The sequence below is a fragment of the Enhydra lutris genome, unplaced genomic scaffold, assembly GCF_002288905.1.
Source record: "Enhydra lutris kenyoni isolate GAN:26980312 unplaced genomic scaffold, ASM228890v2 scaffoldscaffold113, whole genome shotgun sequence".
Taxonomy (NCBI): domain Eukaryota; kingdom Metazoa; phylum Chordata; class Mammalia; order Carnivora; family Mustelidae; genus Enhydra; species Enhydra lutris.
In genome coordinates this window covers 842,860-869,530 of record NW_019154197.1, presented here as the reverse complement: position 1 = coordinate 869,530, position 26,671 = coordinate 842,860, and the positions used below count along the sequence as shown (strand labels likewise).

Here is a 26,671-nt window from a genome sequence, read left to right as displayed (position 1 = left end):
GCATTTAGTAATGTTTATTAAGAGATTTCACTTGGGAGGAGTAGGTATTACACTATTAAATACAATGCATGGAAATATTAGAAAGTTGTGTAGGCATATAGTTTGGGTGGCATCAAGAGAGTGACATTTAAGTTGGGTTTTTGAAAGTAGTTTGTGCATTTATTGTGTGACATGGAGTGCAAATGCACTCCAGTCTGACGTAACGGCATCAGATACAGAGATGTCTTATTCTGGGTGACCAGGGTGTGCGGCAGAATGTTTGGAATGGGGCTTGTACCTGGAGGTCAGCTTGGAAAAATAAATCGGAAGTTCTAAATTATACTTCCTTTCCCTTTGATTTGGTTTCATTGATGAGGCTGAATAATGGCTTGTGTTATGTTACAAGAGTGGATAGTATCCTCTTGCTTCTTTTTGCTTGTCGTATCTACTTAGTGCTGGAACTGTGCAGCTTCTGAATTGAACAACATGCTTAGCAGAAAAAGAGTTATCAGTCTTCCTGAGCCATTGTCAGATGGCTGACTGATGTAATTAAGCCCCTAAAGCAAAAGGAAGACTTTTTTTTTTTTTTTTTTTTTTTTTTTGAGATTGGAAACTTTCTTCTTGCTTTCATGGTAAACAGCAGGCTTATCCTACCTCTGTTCAGGATGCTTTTTGGAGAAAAGAATTATCCATGCCCATCTTCTGCCTCAGATACCACTGTTTGTGGTATTGAGGAAGTTCTCTAGTCGCCTCCCTATTGATCACACAGTTTGGGCTCAACCACTTTTTTGTTTTGTCCTAATTAACAAAGAACTGTTCTCATCTCACTTAGAGTTAGGACTACCTTTTTTTTAAAAAAAAAAAAAGAGGCTTTGGAACTCCTTCTTCCATCTTCATTTTTATATAGCTAGTTTGGGAGTGTCCTTCCAGATCTTAGGTTATTTTGGTTGTCTGTAAGCTGTTCACCAGGCTATAGCTTGAACCTTGTAATTAGTTTGAGTCTTCACAGTAGCCTAATCTTATTTCAAAGCCTGGAAATGGTTTTTCACTTTCTGTAGTTTCAACTTTACATTCCACAGCATGATAAAAAAGGCTTTTCGATCTCGTCTCTTCCAGCTCTCAACGCATTTCTGCCATGCTCAACTTCTTGAAGTGTTCCAAACACAGCATGTAAATTTGTGCCTGTTTGCCTTTCCATAATCTGTCTGTCTTAAGTTGGAATTAACTTTGTTGTGTCTCTCTTCTGCCTAACAAGCACCATTGGAAGTCTTCACTGATTAGCCCAGGGTAGACTTAACTGCCTCTTTGTGCTACGCCATCTAACTTATTCCTCCATTTTGTCCATGACTTGAGGTATAGATGTCTGTTTCCCCTTTGTCACTCTCAAAAGAGCATCTCTACTCCTCAGTGCATAGTAACTGGCACTTAAGTGGTTTGGGGGGTGTCCTGGCTGGCTCGGTCAGTAGAGCATGTGACTTTTAACCTCAGAGTTGAGGTTAAAAGTGAGTTTGAGCCTCACACTGGGCATGGAGATTACTTTAAAAAAGGAAAAAAATTTTTTTTCTTTTAAAAGAAGTGATTTAAGGGAAAAAAAGTGATTTGGAAAAGTATTTATTGAATGGATAGAGCCATGTGGTATGGTGTGTTTTGGAGTCATAAAGACTTGGGTTTGAATCTTAATTCTGCCACTGTACAATGTATTCAGATTACCTAACTTCTTTGAGTTTAGTTTTCTCATTATTCATTTTGGGACAGTTGTGCTGACCTTAGAGATTAAATAAAGAATTGTACATAAAGCATTTAGCTGAACACTTGTATATAAAATGTCAGTATTATTAGTCATCATATCTGTCATCCATTCTTTCTATTCCATGCAACTACTCTGTACCCCCCCAATGAATCAACATGCAAGCATGATTGTTTTTTCCCATTGTAAAAAAACTTTCCTTACCATACCTTCTCTTGACAGTTCCCAGCCCAAGATCTTGGATCTGTCATCTCATGGTCTTGCAGTCCACTGTGATTTGATATTTTGTCTCTGTCACCCCATGGATGTTGCTTTTGCAAGGAGCAGCAGTAATATCTTTGTTCTAAATCAAATAGCTAATTTCATTTAAACCTCATCCTTGTTGCTTTTGTTTGTAGCACATAACAAATTTGTAATTATGTTTATTTGTATATTTACTTAAAAATTTACTCTATTACAGGTAAGTGTATTGATGACAGGAACCTTATCTGTTTTATGCATCACAAAATAGTGTGTCTCCCATCAGGCTGGCAAGGAGTAGATCCTCAAATTTTTGAATTACCAGTGTGGCATTTCTGAAAATATATAGTCCTTTGCAAAGAGGGTGGAGGTGCCAAAGTTGTTTTTAGAACCTGACTGGCTCAGTTGGTAAGAGCATCTGACTCGATCTCGGGGTTGTAAGGTTGAGTCCCATGTTAGGTGTAGAGATTACTTAAAAATAAAATCTTAAAAAAAATAATTCTCCACTTCATAGCAACATGAATATACCCCAGTGTAAATTTTGAATTACCAGTACTTTGGTTAGAATCTTAAATAAATTATTTTTAAAAAATTTTATTTATTTATATATAGAGAGCGAGCATGCACATCTTGAGCAGACTCTGTGCTTTAGTGCAGAGCCCAACGTGGAGCTCAGTCTCATGACCGTGAGGTCATGACTTGAGCCAAAATCAAGAATCAGAGCTTAACCAACTAAGCCACCCAGGTGCCCCTTAAATAAATTATTTAAAATGGTCACTAACAATGTTTTTGTCTCCCTATTCCCCGAAAAAGTCAAAGTGTGGGGAAGTACCGGAAAAAAAAAAAAAAAAAAGGCTGAAGTGACTTAGAACGTGTAATTAGATATTAGTAGTGTTTTCATTCTTCACACTCCTACTCTGCCTGGCAGTTTTTGTGAAGTGACTAGGCAAGAGCTATTCAACCAAGATATAAGAGAGAAGGTACTTGTACCATTTAAAAAATATATATCTATGTCTGTTACTTCTATTAAAACCCACACCCACCCCTGTCAGATGATACCATGTCAATCCTTAAATTCTGCCTTCAGGATAAAGGCTAGTTTGTGTATCATGGTGTTGATGTAAGCATGATCTTGTCTCTCCTTGCTTCTCTAGCTTTATTTCTTTCCCTTTCTTGCCTCTGTGCTTCAGACATCCTAACTGATGTACTCTTGAAGCAGTATACCTTTGTAGTGGCTAGTCCCTTTGCTTGGAATGTCTGTCTCCCCTACTTCCTTTGTCTGCTAACTCTGCTCATTCATTAAGCTTCACGTTAATTGTTCCTGCTCAGGGAAGCCTTTTTTTTTTTTTTTTTTTTTAAAACCCCAGAAGGCAAGGTTTGATCTTTTCCTAATACCTCTGTGCATAGTTCTACATGACAGATAACTTCTGTTTGATCTTCCTAATCTACTCTCTTCCCGCCCTGGTCTTTGCTCTTGGGAGGCTTACCTGTATGGATTATGTCAGTGGGCATCTGTGACTTCAGGCTTCAGAGTGGGTGCAGCCAGTGTGGAACACAGGAAGATAGGAAGCAGTAAGGAAGGTAAGCTCAGAATATTTACTTCCCTGGTTTGTTCCCTGTGGGTTGGCTCTGTCCCAAGACAGATCATTTCTCCTTTTAGGGTGGTCTTCTCTATGTGACTTTCTCTTCCAAATTCTGGTTATCTCTCCTGCCCCTTATCCTTTTGGATTTAGGGGTATAGCTCCTGCTGTTACGAGTTCCTGTATCTTCTGTTGTATTCCCCTATCCCTCATGATTCCTTGTGTTTAGTTCCTTTGTACATAAGTGCTTTTTGAATTATTTTAATTGGATTATTTAATCAGATTCTAATTGAAAGTCTGCTGTGACCCAGCATATATTATTTTGGTAATGTTTTCTTTTCAATAGTTGCCTGTTTTTGCCTTTGCCCTTACTTTGGTAAATAGGCTCAACTCATGTAGTTCTTTTTTTTTTTTTTTTTAAAGATTTATTTATTTGTTTGACAGAGATCACAAGTAGTCAGAGAGGCAGGCAGAGAGAGAGGAGGAAGCAGGCTCCCTGACGAGCAGAGAGCCCATCGGGCTCGATCCCAGGACCCCGGGATCATGACCTGAGCCGAAGGCAGAGGCTTTAACCCACTGAGCCACCCAGGCGCCCCAACTCATGTAGTTCTTAAGTACCCTATTTCCTCTTTAGATGAGATGTTGCTACTTTTGTTTATATTATGTATTGAGTTTCTGTGTATAAGGGGACTTGAAGTTAAGATTGAACAATAAACAAGGTTTGAAAAATCTGTGACTGCAGGGAAAAGATTTTTAGTATGTTTCTAGTGCCATTTGAGGATCTTCAAAGGCTTGGCACCTAGGGCCCCCCCCCCCCGCCCCCTTTCATCTCTTACTACAAACCCTTCATGGACTTTTAAGTTGCAGGGATACTAAATGCTCTCTGCCATGTCATTGTCCTGGCATACATTGTTACAGACGTGTTTCACCTGGCTAACTCCCACTCAACCTTGAGGTCTTAACGTTAGGTGTTTTTTTTTTTTTTTTTTTTTTTTTTTTTTAAACGCTAGGTACTCTTAAAGGGTGGTTTATCTCTAATGCCCCTTTCTGTCCTACCTCCACCTGCACATGTATTATTAGAGTTTTCTGTTAACTCTTTGTATAACATCGTATACTTCCCTTCATACCAGTTATCATTAGAATTAAATAGTTATTTTTCCTGTTATTCAGTGTCTGCCTTCCACAGGAGTCTGTTATGATCATTACTATATTCTCAGTGCCTAGCATGTATGTATCCATTTATTCAACAGATAAAAGGAAAGGAAATTAGAACGGAAAGTCCTAGAATTTTTTTTTTTTTAAGATTTTATTTATTTGCAGACGGAGATCACAAGTAGGCAGAGAAGCAGGCAGAGAGAGAGGAAGTAGCAGGCTCCCTGCTGAGCAGAGAGCCCAATGTGGGGCTCCATCCCAGGACCGTGGGATCATGACCTGAGCCGAAGGCAGAGGCTTTAACCCACTGAGCCACCCAGGAGCCCCGGTCCTAGAATTTCTTTAGAGGAATGTGATGAAGAGAATTTAGGGCCATTAGAATTTGTCATTTTGGAATGGGATCATTCCCTTTTTAAGTTTCATTGATGAAAAAATCAGTATATTCTCTTTTTAGAGAAATCTTACTTGGTTGTGTTCCTTCATAGATTAATGGAACACTGATCACTAAATGCCCCTGAATTAGTGAACTAAAAAAAAAAAAATCCTATTCTCATTTTTATGACTAAACAATAAAGATTACTTAAGACATTTGTGGGGGATAGGTGGCAGCTGCCTGGCTCAGTTGGTAGAATGTGCAACTCTTGATCTCAGGGTTGTGGGTTTGAGTCCCATGTTGGGGGGTAGAGTTTACTTAAAAAACATTTTGGGGGGGCGATTTTCAATTTACAGGAAAGTTGCATGTATAGGACAAAGAACTTTTTGTTTTGAACAGTTTGAGAATAACTTGCTGGTATGCTCACTTATCACCCCTGAATACTTTGGTGTGTATTTTCTAGACACAGGTATATTCTACAGCGTAACCACAATTCAGTCACCAGAATCAGGTGATTAACATTGATACATGCCACCGTCTAATCCTCAAATTACATTTAAATTTTCCAGTTTCAATAGCTTTGTAAGAAAAGGATCCAGTTGAGAAGGATTTATGTTAATCATGTCTCCTTAGTCGTCTTCAATCTGGAATAGTTCCTCAGTCCTCCTTTGCTTTCCCTGGCCTTGATACTTTTGAAAATTATAGGCCAGCTCATTTGTAGAATGTGTCAATTATGGGCATTTTATCTATCATCTATCTAATCTATCTGTCTGTCTATGAGAGGGTGAGGGGGGAAGGTCGAGAAGCAGACTCCCTGCTAAGCAGGGAGCTCAAGGCCGGACTCAGTTCTGGGACTCTAGGATCATTGACTGGAGCCGAAGGCAGTCGCTTAACCAACTGAGCCACTTAGGCACCCTATGGGCATGTTTAATATTTCCTCATGATTGGATTCAGGTGATTAATTAGAGATACTTTTTGGATGCAGTAGCTTCCTATTTAAAAACCACTGCTATTTTCTTAATTTTTTTTTTAAAGATTTTATTTATTGAGAGCAAGATCGCACTCTCTCAAGGGAGAGAGAGCAGAAGCAGGGCGGAGAGGGAGAGGCAGACTCCCCGCTTAGCAGGGAGCCTGATGTGGGGCTTGATCCCAAAACTCTGAGATTATGACCTGAGCTGAAGGCAGACACTTAACTGACTGAGCCACCCTGTGTCTTAATTTTTTCAAGGAAATTTTTGTTTACATTTTAAGTCTTGTTCTAAGTTTCTTAAGTTTTGGGACTTATAAATCTATAGTAATCTTCAAAGATCAAGGAAACCTGTAAAAGACCTGGCATGTACATCAGACATAACATCCCTAAAAATATTTTGTAAGAGACACTAAAACTTACTGTTACAGGAATTTATATTTCACCTAATCCGTGATAATTTACTTTGTTATATTTTGTCATTAAGATCACATTGTATTTAAAAATTCTTTGGTTTCTGAATTGCTAGTGGTACTTGAGAACTTCTAAGACATTAATAAGTGTATTTAATTATGGCAGAACTTACTTCTAAAATAACCCTCTTGGTTAAAAACAAATTGTACACATTTTAGCTCTCAGTTTGAGCTCTGAAATAATTTGAAAATCCAGTGAAGGCAGTCAGAATCACTGTTCTAAGCCTATTTTTAGATTATTTTTTCTTTTTAGCTGGTTTCCTTTCTAGCCACCTGCAGTTTTATGTGCAGTTGCACGTGTTCATTGTTTCTAAAACTGTCCCCTTACCAAGCTTGGCATGTAAGCAACCTCTCTAATGCTTTTGGTTTGTTCTTTTTGAAGAGGAAAATGTAAATTATAAAACCTTCATTGAGTATTTCAATTAATTAAAACTTTTTGATAAAACATTGTTATTACAGAAGAAAAGACTGTCTCTAGGAATCCTTTTTTATTATAGTTTTGTCTTAATATAGTACATGTTAACATATAGAATGTATCTTTTCTTTTTACTTTCAGCTTTTTCCTGTTTTGTTTTTTTTTAAGCTTTGTCTCGTCTAAGCATAACTGGATTTTAAAAATCATAGTGTGATATTTCTTTGAACTGGGGCATTCATTGCATTTGTACTTAATGTAGTTCGTGATATATTTGTATTCAGATGAATCATTATTTTGTTGTACTTTTTATTCATGTTATCTGTTTTGGGTTTTTTTTTCTCTCTTTCTAGATTAACATTCTCTTTGGATTAACATTCTTCAGAGTCCTTTGTGTGTGTATGTATGTGTGTGCAAGAGTATTTTGTTTCTTGGTTATGGTGAATTATTTCCTTACAAGCTTTATAAATTTTGATTGTGAGTCCATCTTAAGGTCTCATCTTTGAGATCTGTCTAGTGTAAGAGGAATACACTGATAAGATAAATTGAAGATACACTCCTGGTTTTGTTAGGGATACCATCAATACCGGACTGTTTAAAGTTTTGAACCTAAAGACTTCAGAGGAACACATTACACTTTTTGGAAAACTGCTGCCCCTCCCCACCCCACCATGTCTATGTGTGTGTGTGTGTGTGTGTATCTGTCTGTGTGTCTGTGTTTTCTGTAGCTGGTGTGACAAATTACCACAAACTTAATGGCTTAAAACCACATAACTTCACTATCTTACAGTTACAGAGGTCAGAAGTCGGAAATGGGTTTCACTGGGCCAAAATTGACATGTGGACCAGGCTGTGTTCCTTCTGGACATTCAGTGGGAGAATCTGTTCTCTTATCCTTTTATTTTTAAGTTTTTATATTATTTTTTTTTGATAGAGATCACAAGTAGGCAGAGAGGCAGGCGGGGTGGGGGGCGGGGCGGGGAAGCAGGCTCCCTGCCTAGCAGAGAGCCCGACGGGTTGATCCCAGGACCCTGGGACCATGACCTGAGCCGAAGGCAGAGACTTTTTAACCCACTGAGCTACCCAGGTGCCCCTCTCTTACCCTTTTTCAGCTTTTAGAAACCTCCTGCATTTCTTGGCTGGTAGCCTCTTCCATCTTCCAGGCCAGAAATGGCCAGTTGAGTCATTTCACATGGCAGTTACTCTGATCAGCATTAACTCTCCTGGCTCCCTCTTTCCCTTGTAAAGACCCGTCTGATTACAGGAGCCCACCTCAGAAATCTCAGATAATCTTTGTGCTCAAGACCCTTAACTTAATCATATCTGCAAAGTCTTCCCTTTGCCATGTGAGTTCTGCCTTCCCACCTTCAGCAAACTGAGGCCTTATATTTTGTTCCCATTTGGCATAAAAATCCTAGCCCCCTTTTTAGAAGCTAGCAAGTCTCTATAGAGTAGCTTCTTTCATGTTTCGGCTCTGGGTTTTAGTCCTTCCTTCTTCCCCTTCTAGGATTTTCTTTACTCTCTTTAGCATTGGGCTATGATTTTTTTTTTTTTTTTTTTTTTTTTTGCTATGAATTTTTAAAAGATGCTGTCACAGTCTGTTAAGGATATTTAGGTAGTTTGTAGTGTTAATCTTTGTATTAGCAAGGTATTAATGAGTTTAAAAAAAATTTTTTTTAAAGATTTTGTTTATCCATTTGTCAGAGAGAGAGCGAGCACAAGAGAGAGCACACGTGGGGGGAGGGGCAGTGGGAGAAGCAGGCTCCCCGCCCAGCAAGGGGCCGGATGTGGGACTAGATCCCACAACCGTGGAATCACGACCTGAGCCGAAGGCAGCCGCTTAACCAACTGAGTCACCCAGGTGTCCCAAGTATTAATGAGTTTTAATAAGATGTAAATCCTGTCACTTTTATTTTCCTATTACTTTTAAATTTAAAGTGCTTTTAATTTAGCTTCACTAAAAAAAAAAAAAATCTCAGTGAGTCTCATCATTGAGGAAACTGATTGGTAAGTCTGATTAAAAACATTTTATCTAAATGAACACTGTATTTTACTCTTACCAATACACTATCTTTTTAAAATTTTAATCTGACCCCACTTTGATTATCTGGTCAGGTGGTTCTCTTTAAAAAAAGAAAAAAAGTAGGTTATTTTCTGTCTCATCTGAGCGAAGGGTATATAGATATTATTCTGTACCCAGCTGTTACCATTGAGCTTCATTTCACAATTTCCTACTTCTTTTCAGTAATATGTAGATGTGGTGAAAAGCCGTTCAGATATTACCTAAAGGATTATTATTATTATTATTATTTTATATTTATTTATTTGACAGAGAGAGTTCACAAGTAGGTGGAGAGGCAGGCAGAGAGAGAAAGAGGAGGAAGCAGGCTCCCTGCTGAGAAGAGAGCCGGATGCGGGGCTTGATCCCAGGACCCTGAGATCATGACCTGAGCCAAAGGCAGAGGCTTAACCCACTGAGCCACCCAGGTGCCCCTACCTAAAGGATTATAATGATAAGTCAGGTTCTGTATTACCCCTTTCTAAGTCCATTCTTGCTCTCTAGAGCACTCATGTAGTGAGTACTGTGTATCATGCTTTTTATACATGTGAACACCTACCAATTAATTCATCCTCACAGCAGTCCCACCTTACAAAGAAACTAATACACAAATAGTTCATGTGACTTATTTAGGATCATATAGCTATTTAATGGCATTTGAACCATGTAGTCTGGTTTTAGAATCTGCTCATCACTGGGGTGCCTCACTGGCTCAGTTGGTGGAGTGTGTGACTCTTAATCTTGTGGTTGTGGGTTTGAACCCCACATTCGGTGTAGAGATTACTTAAAAATACAAAATCTTAAAAAAAAAAAAAAAAGAATCTGCTTTATCGCTATGCTGTACTGCTCTTAGTTATAGACTGTTTACCCTCAAACTTTTAAAGGCAATAGACCATTTCTGCTAGGTTCCAGTATTGTCACTGAACTTTCTGATGTGTCTCTGATTTTATTTTACTTCTTTATTTTTAGAGATTTATTTATTTATTTGAGAGAGAAACAGAGAGCAGGGGGAGGGACAGAGGGAGAGAATCTTTAAGCAGACTCCTTGGCTGAGTGTGGAGCCCAGTGTTAAGGCTCTATCCCATCATGACCCATGAGATCATGATCTGACCAAAACCAAGAGCCGGACACTCAGCTGACTGAGCCACCCAGGTGCCCTGTGTCTCTGATTTTAGATCTTTTGGATGTAACTTGTCTTTTTCTCTCTGGAAACCTTTGGAATATTTGTCTTTAGCTGTGATATTTTGGAATTTCATAGGGCTATATATAACTCGATACTGGTCTTTAAAAATACATATGGTCCCCTACTTATGACAGTTGACTTAAGATTTTTTGACTTTATGACAGTGTAAGAATGATATGCATTCAGTAGAAACTGTACTTCGAATTTTGATCATTTCCTGGTCTGCTAATACGATGTACGATATTCTTCTGTGATGCTGGGCAACAGCATCTCAGCTCTGTCAGGAAGGTAAACAACTTAAGATACACTTAAGACGATTATGTACCCATGAAGCCATTATGCTTTTTACTTTCAATACAGTATTCAGTAAATTACATGAAATATTTAAGACTTTGATATAAAATGGCTTTGTGTGAAATGTAGGCTAATGCAAGTGTTCTGAGAAGGTTTAAGGTTGGCTAGGTGGAGCTATAATGTTCATTAGGTTATTGGGAAGGGAAGTTTTTTTTTTTTTTTCTTCTCTGTTTCTAGGCTTCTGCACTAATAGGTTGGGTCAGTAATACATGAGGTCTTTTGTTTGAATAAAACGCACTTTTGATTTACAATATTTTCAGCTTATAGGTTCAATAGGATATAACCCCATTGTCAGTTGAGGAAGATCTGTACGTTGCACTGGCACTTGGAGAGATGCTACTATATTTTTGGGATACAGTGTTATTTAATAATTTCTTTTCCATTATATTCTCTGATCCCTTTTTCTAGATGTTCTATTCAGATATTAGACCTTTTATGTTAATACTTTAGTGCTATTTTCCTTTTTAGTTTCCATCTCTTTGGGAGACTTACTCAACTATAAATTCAACTATATCTATTTTTTTTTAAATTTATTTGACAGACAGAGATAACAAGTAGAGAGGCAGGCAGAGAGAGAGAGGAGGAAGCAGGCTCCCCGCTGAGCAGAGAACCCGATGTGGGGCTTGATCCCAGGACGCTGGGATCATGACCTGAGCCAAAAGCAGAGACTTTAACCCACTGAGCCACCCAGGCGCCCCTCCACTATATCTATTATTTATTTTAGTTTTTACTATTCTTTTTAATTTTTAAGAGTTTTCTTGTTCTTTTTTCATAAGTTAAATTCTTATTAATGGATTATGTTTAATTCTCCTGCATATAATATAAATGTTTGTTTTTAAACATTTTATTTATTTATTTGACAGAGATCACAAGCAGGCAGAGGGAGAAGCAGGCCTCCCGTTGAGCAGAGAGCCCAATGTGGGGCTTGATCCCAGGACCCTGAGATCATGACCTGAGCCGAAGGCAGAGGCTTAACCCACTGAGCCACCCGGGCACCCCTAAATCCTTGTTTTGAAGTATTTTTCTGATTTCTGAAAAATCTTTTTTTTTTTTTTTAAGGTTTTTGCCTCCCCTTTATGAAATACGGACTCAAATAATGTAGAGATCCTTAGCTGTTTCTATTTAAGAATGAAGAACTGAAATGCTTAAGTAGAAACTCTGACAGATTCTCACTTGATGGGTGACTGGGTTTTAAGCAGGGGCACAGCAGATTTTCAATATGTAGGAGTCTGTTCTTATGCCCTTATACTTCTGTTTTGGAGAATTTTCTATTTTTTTTTTCCCCTGCCTCCTGCTCCAAATTTCTAATTTTTTATGAGAGTTGCTTTCATGAGGGAATGCTGGCATTCTGAGAGCATGGTGAGTGGAAGGGGGGAAAGTCCACTATTTAGTATATAGACATGGACTCTGTTATTCAGCTTTTAGCTTTGTCCTCTCTTTTATTTATTCATTCATTTATTTTAAATTTTATTTATCTGTTAGAGGGCACACCAGTGTGGGGTGGGGCAGAGAAGAGAGAGGGACAGAGAGATCATGACCCAAGCTGAAGTCAGATACTTGACTAACTGAGCCATCCAGGCTCCCCATTCTTCACTTTTAAAAAGAGTTCAGTTGAGATATAATTCACATACTGTATAATTCACCCACTTAAAATGTACAGTTGGGTGGCTTTTGATATATTCATAGAGGTATGCATCTATCAGCATAAGCTATTTTGGAACACTGTAATTACTCCAAAAAGAAACCCTCGGTACTCCTTAGCTACTGCTTCCCAATCCCTGTATCCTCTTTCTACCCAGCCCTAAGCAACTAGTAATCTACTTTTTATCTCTGTAGATTGTAGATTTGCTTATTTTGGATATTTCATATAAATGGAGTCATGTTATGTGTGGTTCTTGGTGATGACCTCTTTGTCGTAGCATGTTTTCAAGGTTCATTCATGTTTTAGCATGTATTAGTACTTATTCCGTGTTATTGCTGAATAGTCTGTTCTGTGGACATATAACATTTTATTTATCCACATATCAGTTAATGGACATTTAGATTTTTTCCACTGGAACCTGCATATTTGTTTACAAGTTTCTGTGTGGATATAGGTTTTCAGATGTATTGGTTATATACCTAGGAGTGGAGTTGCAGCTTCAAAGGTAACTCTGTGTTTAACCATTCAGGGAGCTCCCAATTGTTTTCCAAAGTGGTTATAGCATTTTACATTTTCACCAGCAGTGTGTGAGAGTGTCAGTTTCTCTGCATCCTCATAAACCCTGTTTTATCTCTCTCTCTTTTTTTATTATAGCCATTTTAGTGGGTGTCAAGTGGTATCTCATTGTGGTTTTGATTCTGTTCCTAACTTTTGTAGTCTGTAGAACCTGTCACTTACAAATTCTGAGCCTCTTGAGGGTTATTATTTTTTTCTTTTAGGATATATTGTCTTGCTGTCTACAGGCGTTTTGAATTCTAGCTTCTTCTCTCTGTTCTTTCTTTCTTTCTTTCTTTCTTTCTTTCTTTCTTTCTTTTTTTTTGAGAGAGAGTGTGTGTGCATGTGAGCAGGGAGGGGCAGAGGGAATCTTAAGCAGCCTCCACATCCAGCCAGAGCCAGACTCAGGGCTGGATCCCATGACCCTGAGGTCATGACCTGGATCAGAATAAAGATTTGGATGCCGAAACGACTGAGCTACCCTGGCTCCCCTTTTTCTCTCTGTTCTGATCAGTAGTACCTTGACTCCATTTGCTTTCTGATATCCAAAGATTTACTGGTAGTTCTTATCCATTGATTTTTCTCCTATTATTTCCCTTGTTGTTATAGGGAGGGAAAAAATGTATATTTTATGAATTACTTATGCAAAATATTTGTTTTAATTATATATAAATTAATTTTTTGGCATTGATTTTGGTGGAAGTCTCAGAAGGGAGAGCCATGAATGTATAGTCCGTCCTCTAAACTTAATCTGAAGTATGAGTTTGTACCTTCAAATATCTTCTCTCTGTAAATATCCCCAAATGTGGTTGTTACTTGTAAGAATTACAGTACCACAAATACCTTTATGATGAATATGAAAGAAGTAAGTAGGCTCAGAAAGGGCTACAACTGAGTATAATTCAAATCTTTTCAAAGTGTTGGATTTGATTCTTTTTTTCTGGTAATACTGATTTCCACTCGTTATGTTTAATGTGGTTAGGCATCTTAAATGAACTAAGTAATAGTTTTTAATTTCTAAGATTGATTATAAGATCTGTATTTTTTTTTTTAAATATTTTATTTATTTATTTGACAGAGAGAGATCACAAGTAGGCAGAGAGGCAAGGCAGAGAGAGAGGAGGAAGCAGGCTCCCCACGGAGCAGAGAGCCCGATGCGGGGCTCGATCCCAGGACCCTGGGATCATGACCTGAGCCGAAGGCAGAGGCTTTAACCCACTGAGCCACCCAGGCGCCCCTGTATTTGTTTTTAAAAGTTTTTATTTATTTAACAGAGTATGAGAGCACAAGTAATGGGAGTGGCAGAGGGAGAGGGAGAAGGAGGCTCTCTACTGAGCAGGGAGCCCAGTGCAGGGGTTTATCTCAGGACCCTGGGATCATGACCACCCAGGCGCCCCAAGAGTTGTGATTATTTTTAGCTTTAAGCTTTAACTGGTTTAACGTCTAATAAACTCAGTTAAATGCATGCCATATGGATTGGGGAAGAGAGTAATAAAAATAACAATAAAAGCTAACATTTATTTAGTTCTTTCTGTATGCTAGACAGTGCTGAAAATCCTTTATGTATAATAACTCACTTAATCCTCACAATAATTGTGTGAGGTTGGTAAATTTTTTAATTTTTGTATCTCATTTGTACAGTAAGAAACTGAGGGCATGGAGAGGTTAACTCACTTTCTCTAGGTCACACAGCTAGTAAACGTAGAGTCTGCTTTTAAATCAATGCAGTCAGGTTCTTGAGCTTGTGCTCTTAGTTGTTAGACTATAATGTGTGACATTTCTGCAGAATTTTAAATACATATATTATCTTTTTAAGAAGGGAGGGGCACTCATGAAATAGTTAAAAAAAAAAGTTACTTTTTAGTAAGGAGTGATAGGTAGGGGAATAAGTACAAATTCATGACCTGGTATTTGGAAGATAAACTGTGATCTAATGTTCTCTTAAAAGTTCATATTTGCCACAGATCCTAATTTGGATAAAAAATGGTCATCACTAAATTAAGCACAAAAAATTCTTTTTTGAGGTAGATGTATAATCATTCACCATGTGTAGTGTTCTACATTGTGTCTTACATTCTTAAGCAGGAGAGGAGACAGAAAAATGTCATTGGGTGGTACTGAAAAATTGGATATGGGCCAAAGTGTTAGTGACAAATCCAGTTTTTCCCAGGATAAAATATTTCAGAATAATTTTGATCCAAGTGTTTTAGATTATGTTTTTGTATCAGAGTCTTATTTTGCAGCTCATCTTTTCTAAATAGCTCTATTTTATAGTGTGTATATATAGGTCATTCTGAATCAAGTTAACTTTGCAGTTGATTGGGACCTTGTTTCAAGCTTATTGAACAAAGCTCTGTAACACAGAATTTTGGGCATAGGGCCATTTCCAGAGTCTGGTCCAAATAGCAGTAACAAACAAAGATTGTTTCTTTCTTGGCTGAAGGCTTTCTCTGTGTGGCTTGTCTCAGGACTCTTTTACACTTTTTCTATCCCTTTTATACTCCTCTCCCTTTTCTATTCAGGGCAAAAGTGTTTCGATTTTCATTCTGTAGTTATTCTTTGAGCAGGCATTTATCATGCCTTTACTTACATACGAGGTTCCTAACTTGAAATGTGTAATGCCCTCCCTTTATTGGCAGTGGCCATTGTGAGGATAGTAGACCTTCCAGCATGATACTGTAGAAAATATGTGAAATGTTAAGTAGTTTTGCTGTGTTGTACTTCTTTTCTGCGGTAGCTTTCTGTCTTTTGATAATTAGGTTTTTGGGGTTTTTTTTCGAGGATCTATTTAAAAAAAACATGTTTTTCTATCTGCCCCCCCCCCAACTTGGTAAGGGAAAGGAAAGAGAACATAATTAAACCAACTTGTTTCAATATAATAGTTTAAAATAATCATATCTTAAAATATTATTTAAAAACCTTGTGTACTTACAAAATTTGTCTTATTTCAACATTTGTTTTAAAAAATTAATGTTTTCCTTTCTAAATATACTCATTTTTGGAATATTTTAATTAGAACCTTTGCTTTCCACAAAATTTACTTTGCCCATTCAATTCCTGATCTGCTTATATTATAAAGGGCCTGTTTGACCCTTTAAAAAGAAATTGCCAGATTTGATTTTCTAATTTCTTTAGTATTCCCTTGATAACTTTTTTTTTTTTTTTTTAATTTTATTTATTTATTTGACAGACAGAGATCACAAGGAGGCAGAGGCAGGCAGAGAGAGAGGAGGAAGGAAGCAGGCTCCTGGCCAAGCAGAGAGCCCGATGCGGGGCTGGATCCCAGGACCCTGGGATCATGACCTGAGCCGAAGGCAGAGGCTTTAACCCACTGAGCCACCCAGGCGCCCCCCTTGATAACTTTTAATCAGAGCAGAGTTTAACTTATTTTTATTCATGCTGTTAAAAATTTTCTCATACGTCTAACCAGGTATTGTATTTTCAATGTATCTTTGCCTTTGCTCATGCTGTTTCCTCCACTTGGATTTTCCTCTGTCCCCCATCCTCCTTTCTTCTTTTTGGTCTGCCAAATATGGCTGGCTAAAATGAAGTTTCTTTTATGGAGTTCCTTGATGCCGCTTGAAGAATATTAATCATCTTTTTCTCTGTGCTCTATTTAGTACTTTGTGTGTGATTAAAGACTTTTGAAAAATTAATACAGTCAAAAGAATAAATGGAATGCGTGTTACAACATTTGTAATAATAAAACAAACACCTGTGAACCCACCACCAAAGTTAACTAGAAAATGATCAGTTCTGTTTCTTCTACCTATGTGTTTCAATCCATACTCCCAATTTCCTTGCCCTTCAGAAAAGTTTATCACATAAATATGTGTTCCTAGAAAATTATTTAATTTTATGTTTGGGTTTAGTAATAGGTTCATGCTGGATGTAGTCTAGCATTGCTTGCTTTTTAAAAATTAAGCATTATGTGCTCGCTTCGGCAGCACATATACTAAAAATTAAGCATTATGTTTCTAAGATATATCTGTACTTCATGCATAGTTCATTCATAGTGATTCATTCATATTATGTATATAGTATTTCAAATATAAATATGCTGCTTATTTGCATTTTCATTTAATGGATCTGGAATTGATTTTTTTCCCTTTAGTGTGAGTTTTGGGATCCAGTTTTTAGTGTTTCTTTTTATATGGAAACTAGTTGCCCCATTCGAATAATGTATTCTTTCCTATTGTGTCATCACTGTACGGTACCAAGTTTCCTAGTTAAGTATGAGCTTATTTCTGAGTTCACTTCTTCTTTTGAATTTGTTCATGTCTTATTCACTATGGCTTTATAATAAACCTCAAGGGGCAGGTCCCTTCTCCCCCTTTCTCATTTTTTTTTTAAACCTTATCTTGGTCATTCTTTCCACTTTACCCTTCTGTATATACTTAGAAACTATAAAAGACCTCTTGGGGTTTTTTTTTTTTTTTTTTTCGGGAGTCATTGATGTTGCAGATCACTTTGGAAGATTAAGTATCAATACTTCTTTGGATGGGATTGGGGGAATGAGAGAAATGTCTGGTTGTGAGCAAGTGGGTGTGTGTTATACTTGGCTTGGAAGGCCACATAATTTTTTTTTTTCAGGTTAATTTTTCAAACTCCCATTTCACTGTTTCCTTATTTCTTCCCTTATTTATAACTGATTGGGGAGAGTTTATTATGGTTTTTTAGAATGTTCTGATCATTTCTCTTGATTATCTTATGTTCCACATTGTCATGTTTCTCTAACAACTCTTGATATTATTTGTACTTGTATTGAGTCTGTCAAAAGAGTTTTCTATTTGTGTTATCTTAGCTCTAGATTATGCCTCTTACATTCAAATTCAAAGGCTTCACTTGCTTTGTAGTCAACTGTTGCAACTATATCTTTGTTCCTGGCCCATTGTACAATTTGATTTTGTGTGCTAAAAATGCAACATAAAATATTCATAAAATTAAAAAAATTATTTTTAAATTGTGAAGACTTTCTTCAAATTAAAAAAATTTTTACAGGGGTGCTTGTGTGGCTCAGGTAGTTGGGCATCTGCCTTCAACTCAGGTCATGATCCCAGAGTTCAGGGATCAAGCCCTGCATCAGGCTCCCTGCTCAGTGCAGAGCCTGCTTCTCCACCTGCTACTTCTTCTCCTCCTGCTCCCTTGCTCTCTCTCAGATAAATAAAATCTTTAAAAAAAAAATTAAAAATTTTATAAACCATTGCATAATTTCAAAACTGGACAAGGAAATTGTTAAACTGTTTTATTGTCATTTGCTTATGTTGAACTTAATTCTTTGATTTTTTTGAGCTTTGAATTATATATAAGGTCTTCAGGAGTTTACTTTTCCCTTAATAGATGATCCTCTGAACATGTTCATTCTGTCTTTTGCTTCCAAATTTATCTCCATGTACATTCTATTCTGACTTGATACTCCTTTAGGTGCTGAATCATCAAACATGATCTTCATTTATCAAAACTTTTCTTTGGGTTTCTGGTTTTTCTCTAGTTTGTCCTCCTGATAGCCACATCTGTAACATCTACTTTTCTTCTTTCAAGTCAGTTTTAGTCTTTAGGGCTTATCTACCTTGGGATCACTGAGTTTCAAGCTTCTAGAATTGTAAGCTCATTAGACTGATCTGAGGAGTACTGTAAAATCCTACCATTGCTAGTGGCAAAACTGGAGATTTGAACATAATTCACATTCATCATCTTTTTTTATTTTTTAAAATAAAAATTGTGTATATTTAAGGTGTACAACATGATTTGATGTACATCTACATAGTGAAATGATTACTATAGTCAAGCTAATTAACTTCTTCTCATGGAGTTACCTATTGTGTGTGTATGATGAGAGCACTTGAAATTTACTCCTTGTAAATTTCCAGTGTTCATACTGTGTTATTAACTGTAGTCATCATGCTGTACATTAGATCTCTAGGCTCACTCATTCTGTGTAGCTGCAACTTTGTAGCCTTTGACCAGTATCTCCCCATTTCCCCCACTCCCAGAATCTGGTAACCATCTTCTACTATGGTTTTTGTGCATTCTGCTTTTTAGATTCTTCATTTCTTCCACCTCCCCACCCCATCTCCTTCTGTGTGTTTGCCTTTCTGTGTTTGGCTTAGTTCACTTAGCACTTAGTTCACTCCAGGTTCAGTGTTCATTATATTTCTAATACACAATGTGGTATGTCCATTTTTTCACATTAATATTTTAGACATTCTTTGCCTTCACTTCAGGGTTGTAGATTGGATAGTTTGATAAGTAAGATTCAGATTTGGTTAGTTTTTTTAAGTACTTTTTTGTATCAAGCAATATTATTGTTATCCCATCCCCATTTTATATAAGCAAAATGGAATCTTAGCTAAAAAGCTTGTGTGAAATACCACTAGTACCTGAAAGAGCCAGTGTTCAAACGTAGGTTTTCTGATTTCATTTTTGTGTGTTTGTGTAATTTCTTTAAACCAGTGGTTTTCAGCTATGCTTCATAGGTCTAGGGATTGCTGCAGGGTGATCACATGGGTAACTAGGGTAACTCTTAAATTTTATCTCCAGTATATTATAATTGAAAACTAATTTCCTTTATATCAAACTGCTTATTTTGATATCTAAAGACGAAAAAACTGAAAGTAAGGAAATTCAAGTGTGAGAAGGAATTAGGCTCCCTGAAAAAGCTAACTTTGGCTTGGTGAGCATATGCGTGCTGTTGTTACACAAATGTTCCAAGTCTGTTCCCCTCCTCCTACCTGCTGTATTCACTCACCCTGCCATATGGAGGGCTGTGCATTGCAGGAAGGGTTGTGATTTGGACTTTTGTTAATTCTTACTTGGGAAACTGGGGAGGGAGTGGACTCAGAAAAAAACTTCAAGTAATTTGAAATAGTGTCCTGAATATATCTGCAGTGTGTAAGGGAGGGTGAAAAAAGATTATTTTAAGGAGAGTTACCATGATATTTGAGAGAAATAGGGAAAGGACTTGAGCCATTTTGATTTTTTTTCCCTGTGAAGACTAGGAACCATGTGTAATGTTCTTTTAATAGGATTTAAGCAGGTGAGATGTCTTCAAAGTTTTTCATTTTGTTTTCTCAAGTTTACTGTGTTTGTAAAGCTATCCATGGTTACACCATAAAGAACAGATTGGAAAGAGAATAGATTGACTGCAGGTGGACCAGTTAGAAGCTTTTGCAGTAACTAAGGTGAGAGATGATACTGTAGATTGACTAGGATGAAGGTGTTGGAGACAAGGAAACATTTCTGGTTTGTATACATGTATGTTTTTAAATTGAGGTAAAATTGACATATTAGTTTCAGCTGTGCAGCATAATGATTCAATATTTGCATATATTGCAAAGTGATCACCACAATAAGTCTAGTTAACATCTGTTCCCAAACATAGTTAACAAAAATTATTTTCTTGTGATGAAGACGTTTAAGATTTACTCTTAGCAACTTTCAGATATACAATAAAGTATTATTAACGATAGTCACATGCTGCACATTACATCCTCACGACTTACTTATTTTATAATTGTCAGTTGTACCTTTTGACTCCCTCAACCCATTTTGCTGAGCCCCTGCCTCTGGCAAATACTAATCTGTTCCCTGTACCTGTGGGCTTGTTGTTTGTTTTTTAGATTCCAAGTATAAAGTGAGATCATATGGTATTTGTCTTTGTCTTATTTCACTTAGCATAATACCCTCAAGGTCTGTTCATGTTGTTGCAAGTGACAGTACTTCATACCTTTTTTATGGCTGAAAAGTACTCCATTGTGTAATATACCATTGTGGTGGTATGTGTGTGTGTGTGTGTGTGTGTGTGTGTGTATACACCACAACTTCTTTATCCATTCATTCATTGATGGACACTTAGATTTTTCCCTCCCATATCTTGGATATGATAAACAATGCTGCAGTGAACATGGGAGTGCATGTATATTTTTGAATTAGTGTTTTTATTTTTTTCAGATAAATACTTAGGTGGAATTACTGGATCATATGGTAGTTTCTGATTTTTTGTGAAACCTCCATAGTGTTCTACATAGTGGCTGCACCCATTTGCATTCCCACTAACAGTGCACAGCGGTTCCCTTTTGTCCACATCCTCACCAACACTTCTTAAAGGAAAATGTGACAAGTTTTAGTGATACTGGATATGAAGTAAGTGCTAGATGTCTGACTTAGTAACTTTAGATAGAGAACTGTTGTAGGAACATTGAAATAGAGTTGGGTAGACTTAAGTCTGATTTTGGGTACTGTCATTTTGAGGTACCATTGATGTTATCTGATGGGAATGTTACACTTTTTAAAAAAGACATATTTGGGGCGCCTGGGTGGCTCAGTGGGTTAAAGCCTCTGCCTTCAGCTCAGGTCATGATCCCAGGGTCCTGGGATCGAGCCCCGCATCTGGCTCTCTGCTCGGCAGGGATCCTGCTTCCCTTCCTCTCTCTCTGCCTGCCTCTCTGCCTACTTGTGATCTCTGTCTGTCAAATAAATAAAATCTTAAAAAAAAAAAAAAAGACATATTTATTTATTTTAGAGAACATGGGGATGGGGGAGGGGCAGAGGAAGAGAATCTTCAGCAGACTCTGCTGAGTGTGAAGCCTGATGTGAGACTTGAACTCATGACCCCAGGATTGTGACCTGAGCTAAAACCAAGAGTTGGATGCTCAACCGGTTGAGCCACCAGGTGCCCAATTACACTTTTTTTTTGGTACAATTCTGCAGCTCAAAGGAGATGTATAGGATAAGGTTTATGTGTATATAAGTGGCAATTTAAACTTGAATGTGAATGAATTTGCTAAGGAGAGGTTATAATGTGGAGAGAACCTAGGGTGCAGTGTGGAGGCATAGGACACAGAAATGAGTGTTTAGGGAGTTAAGAACAAACCAAGGTGAGTGTTGGTCCATGTTTGGTTTTTTTTTAAAGATTTTATTTATTTATTTGAAAGACAGAGATCACAAGTAGGCAGAGAGACAGGCAGAGGGGAGGAAGGGAAGCAGGCTCCCTGCTGAGCAGAGAGCCCGATGTGGGGATGTGGGGCTCGATCCCAGGACTCTGGGATCATGACCTGAGCTGAAGGCAGAGGCTTTAACCCACTGAGCCCCAGGCGCCCCTGGTCCATGTTTTTTTTTTTTTTTTTTTTTTTTTAAACCCTCCAGTGAAATCTCAGTATTTTCTGTGGAATTATGAATCCCCAGACTTAATTCCAGGTCAGTCAGAATTTAGCTAAAATTTATACTAATTAAACTTCTGCTGTTAGAAAAGCAAACGGTTTATTTATTTTTAAAAAGATTTATTTATTTATTTTGGAGAGAGAAGGAGCATGTGTATGTGTGAGTGGGGGGAACAGCAGAGGGAGAGAATCTTCAAGCATACTCCTGGATGAGCGCCAAACCCAATGTGTGGCTTGATCTCACCATCCATGAGGTCATGGCCTGAGCTGCAACCAAAAGTCAGATGCTTAACCAACTGGGCCACCCAACCCCAGAAAAAGAAAGAGTTTAAAAGATAAGTGGAGGCATTAAAAAAATGTAGCTTTTCCTTTTTTTAAGATTTTATTTTATTTTTAAGATTTTATTTATTTATTTGACAGACAGAGATCACTAGCAGGCAGAGAGGCAGGCAGAGAGAGAGGAGGAAGCAGGCTCCCTGCTAAGCAGAGAGCCCAATGCGGAGCTCGATCCTGGGAGCCTGGGATCATGACCTGAGCCGAAGGCAGTGACTTTAACCCACTGAGCCACCCAGGCGCCCCCCAAAAATGTAGCTTTTTAAACTATAATTTGTAACATAAAAATGTAGTTTTTTGTTGTTAAAGATTTTATTTTTATTTGACAGACAGAAATCATAAGTAGGCAGAGAGGCAGACAGAGAGGAGGAAATAGGCTTCCTGCTGAGCAGAGAGCCCAATGCGGGGCTCAATCCCAGGACCCTGGGATCATGACCTGAGCTGAAGGCAGAGGCTTTAACCCACTGAGCCACCCTGGTACCCCCAAAATGTAGCTTTTTAAATTCAATTTGTAACATGTAACCAGATAATCTTCAGAATTACTGAGGCAGGGGTACTGGCTTGACTATGAACTATTTCACTATAAAAATGGGTTTGCTTTTTTTTAAGAACTGTGAAAGGTCTGAGAATTTGCCATCTGTGCAAGCTAGCAATTTAGCTTGCTTTAGTTTCATAGATGGTGGTAGAAGATACAAGACTTCTGGATCATAGACCTAGGACTTTATTATTCATGAAAATAGCAAGTGCCATTGTTGGTATTTGTGTTAGTTTTCCAAGCCCGAGCTCCATATAGAGATGTGAAGAGGGCTGAGTGAGGCCTGTGGTGATGCCTCTCCCGTATTGCAGTATTGTGTGTTACAGGAGAGAACCCTCTAGGTTAGGGAACCCAACTTTTATAATGGGAAGTAGCCTGACTGATGTTAATCCTGGAGGGGGATGTCATCTTTATTGTACTAGATAGTAAATGAACCTGCCTGTCGCTCCTGAGGGAGACATTTTTATCCTTCATGGGTGTTTGCTATATGTACTTAACAACATATTATGGAACAAAGAGAGGCAATGGCTCCACTTACAAGATATATAAATATTAAGGAAAATGGATAATTTGCCTTCAACAATTTTTGTCCCTAATTTCTGTACATTGCTTGGCTTCTGGTAGAATTTCCCATCATGGTGCTCTTCATTGGTCCGTCTAATTAATTTGTCTGACAAAGGCTGGGACCAGAGCCATTCAGTTTATTTCATAAGACATTTAATTAAGGTTACATACTATCAACAGGGTAGCAGGATGAGGCCAAACTGCAACATTGACGTCAGCTGTGCTCCATAGTGTCTTAGACCCAAGAAGCTGAACAAGCGCCATTAACCTTCAGGGTCTGCCTGAAGTGGCTTTGCCTGCAAAGTGGAAGTCTAGGGCAATTCTGTCATCCATAATAATAGTGATTAGTGAGTTGAGACAGACCTGAATGGCCCTAGGGCTGAGGTGATACCACTGATCTCCTCAGCTGAAATCAGGGACAAATTTTAAACCACTTTTTCTAATTTGATGGCTGCCATTTTAGGGATAACTGCCTCAGACTGCACATAATTAACAGATCAGTTATCCTCATGAGAGGTACACTGTGCACACCCCAGCGCTGCCCCCCCCCCGCCCCAGTAATTAAGAATAGCCTTACTTTCCTTCTTGAACATAGCCTCAAGGTTTTTTTGTCTTAATAATATAACAAATATGAAGCTTAGAACTCGATCACTTGGCCCTTTCTCTTCTTATCTTCTCCCAGTTCAGAATGCTTGCATCTCTTAATAGCCAGCATTCTCTCGCATCTGCAGTTGGGCTCAACATGCATTCAAGCCTCAACATAATCTTTGTAGTTTTTAGCATTTTTCCAGAAAATTGGCTTAGTAATGCCCACCACAGCCAAGCCATGCTGCTTTCTGTCATAATGCCGCTTTCCCTGGGCATAAAGAGAATCTTTGCTTTCTTGTACAGTGTCACTTTGTGGTGTTGGTGCTCGCCACACCTCTTGCAGAAAGTCCGGCAGGTTTTAGGAATGTTCACCATGTTTGTGAGAGCCCTACTGGCATGGAAAAAGCAGAATAGCCTTACTTTGGAAAGAGCAGTTGTCTGCAGACTACATGATCTCCTTGTGGTGCTTAAACACTTAAAGGTCTCTTATGACCACCTCCAAGGTGCAGAATGTGGTGTTTACAGTTGTCCCCCTTTCCCAAGATAAGATGGAAGTGAAGGAGTACAGGCTGAGAGTTTCTCCAGTGTTGCCTCCTGAAGAGCTGGTAGGTCTTACAGGCCACAGTTCAGTACAAAAAATGATTGTTTTTGGAAGGATTACCTGAAGGCAGTCAATCCAATCTTCCCTGTTTATCTGTGCCATCAACCAGGTAGCATTTATCTGGCCTTAGGAATGACTAAATGATAGCTATAGAAAAGAGTAGGGGTGGGGAGTAGGAAAGACACCTTGAAGGTATGGGCAGGTGTTTTCCTAGCAGGAGCTAGGATCACCCTCTGCTGCTTCTTAGACTTTTCCTTGAGGTTAAAGGGAATGGTGATCCTGTTGTGATGAGAGCCGTACGGCAGGGTGTGGCAGACTCAGCAGTCAGTTCAATTTAAGGCACTTGCAATGTGTGGGAGAACTACATCAGGGAATTTTCCTTTGTGAGAAAAGCTCCAGGGGTGATTTTCAAAGACAGAGATCACTAATGTCCTTCTTTCTTACTTCCTAAGGTCTAAAGTGTTTAATCCGCAGGTACCAGAGTTCTTCCACTTCACAAAATGAGTGTCCCATACCAGTAGCTAACTTCTCCCTTTTCCCCAGTCATCCCTGACTCTTACCCAGTCCTTTTGTCTGCAATGGAAGAAGGACAAGGGCATTTTTATTAAACTTACAGAGACCCCATTATGCCTCTTGTTTTGGGCCACATGATTCATTAAAAGGGGACTTGATGAGCAGTATATTTTCTTAACTGATGGTCATTATCTTTATTATCTAAGACTGCAGAAATCCAAATAGAAAATTCAGGTGGATGAACCAGAATTAAGTTAGAATTCCCAAGACCTTCTTTATCTAGGCTGACATTCAGAGGATGTACCTATCAGGCCAGCTTGGGGTTTCCATTAGAGGAAAGAAAGAAGCATCATGCTTGGGAATGGTCAGGACAGATTGCAAGTGGCAAAGAGGAGGAGATGGTCTCTTCCTAGGGACATCCATGTTCAGGGACCAAACTGCTGTTTGATCTGTGTGAACCAGGAAGAACTAAGGAGGTATAGTCAGAAATCTTTCGGAGTTGATTAATTTTTTTTTAAATTGTAAAATACATAGGACATAAAATTTCGCATTTTAACCAATTTTTTTAAGATTTTATTTTTTAAGTAATCTCTGCACACAACACGAGACTCGAACTCATAACTGTAAGATCAAGAGTCTCAAGCTCTACCAACTGAGCCAGCCAAGTGCACATGCCCCCTCCCCCCATCTTAACCATTTTTAAGTGTTAGGCTCTGTAGTGTTAAGTACATTCAAAGTTTGTACAACAAATTTTCAGAATTCTTTTCATCTTGCAAAATTGGAAGTCTGTATCCATTAAACAGTACCTCCCGTTGCCCTCTCCCTCCAGACTCTAGCAACCATAATCCTACTTGGTTTCTATGAATTTGACTGTGCTAGGTACCTCATATAATTGTAATCATGTAATATTTGTCCTTTTGTGATTGGCTTATTTGACTTGGCATAATGTTCTCAAGATTCATTCATATTGTAGCATGTGTCAGAATTTCTAAACTTTTTAAGGCTGAATAATAATACTCCATAGTGTGTATGTATCACACAGTTTTGATATTCATTCTTCCTTCAGAGGCACGTGGGTTACTTCTGCCTTTTGCCTTTTGAGAATAATGCCATTATGGACACAAGTGTGCAGATACCTCTTAGAGACCTTGTTTTCAGTTCTTTGGGTATATACCCAGCAGTGGAATTGGTGAGTCATATAATTTATTTTTAGTTTTTTGAGGAACCGCTATGCTATTTTCCACAGAAGCTGTACTAAATACATTCCCACCAGCAATGTGCAAGTGTCCAGTTTCTCCATATCCTTGTCAACACTTGTTATTTTCTGTTTATTCTTGGCAAACAGTAGCCATCCTGATGGGTATGATATCTCATTGTGGGTTTTTTTGTTCATGTGTGTGTATATGTGTGTTTTAGACAGTGGTATTGGGGGGCGAGGGGGTGGGGGGATGAAAGAGACTAGGGGGAGAGGCTGAGGGAGGATAGGTTCTAGATCCAGCATGAAGCCTGATGTGGGGCTCTGTCTCACAACTCTGAGAGCATGACCTGGGCCAAAATAAAAAGACCGAGTCACCCAGTCACCCCATCTCCTTGTGGTTTTGATTTGCATTTCCTTGATGATTTAGTGATGTTGAGCATCTTTTCATGTACATACTGGCCATTT

General features: G+C 38.2%; 1 protein-coding gene and 1 pseudogene across 12 annotated transcripts in view; one reads left to right on the top strand and one right to left on the bottom strand.

Moving 5' to 3' along the window:
- Window positions 1-26,671, top strand: part of LOC111139700 (abl interactor 1) — a 122,514-nt gene that overhangs the window by 60,526 nt on the left and 35,317 nt on the right. The gene's annotated exons all lie outside the window — the stretch shown is intronic.
- On the bottom strand, window positions 23,944-24,275 carry LOC111139703 (annotated as a pseudogene).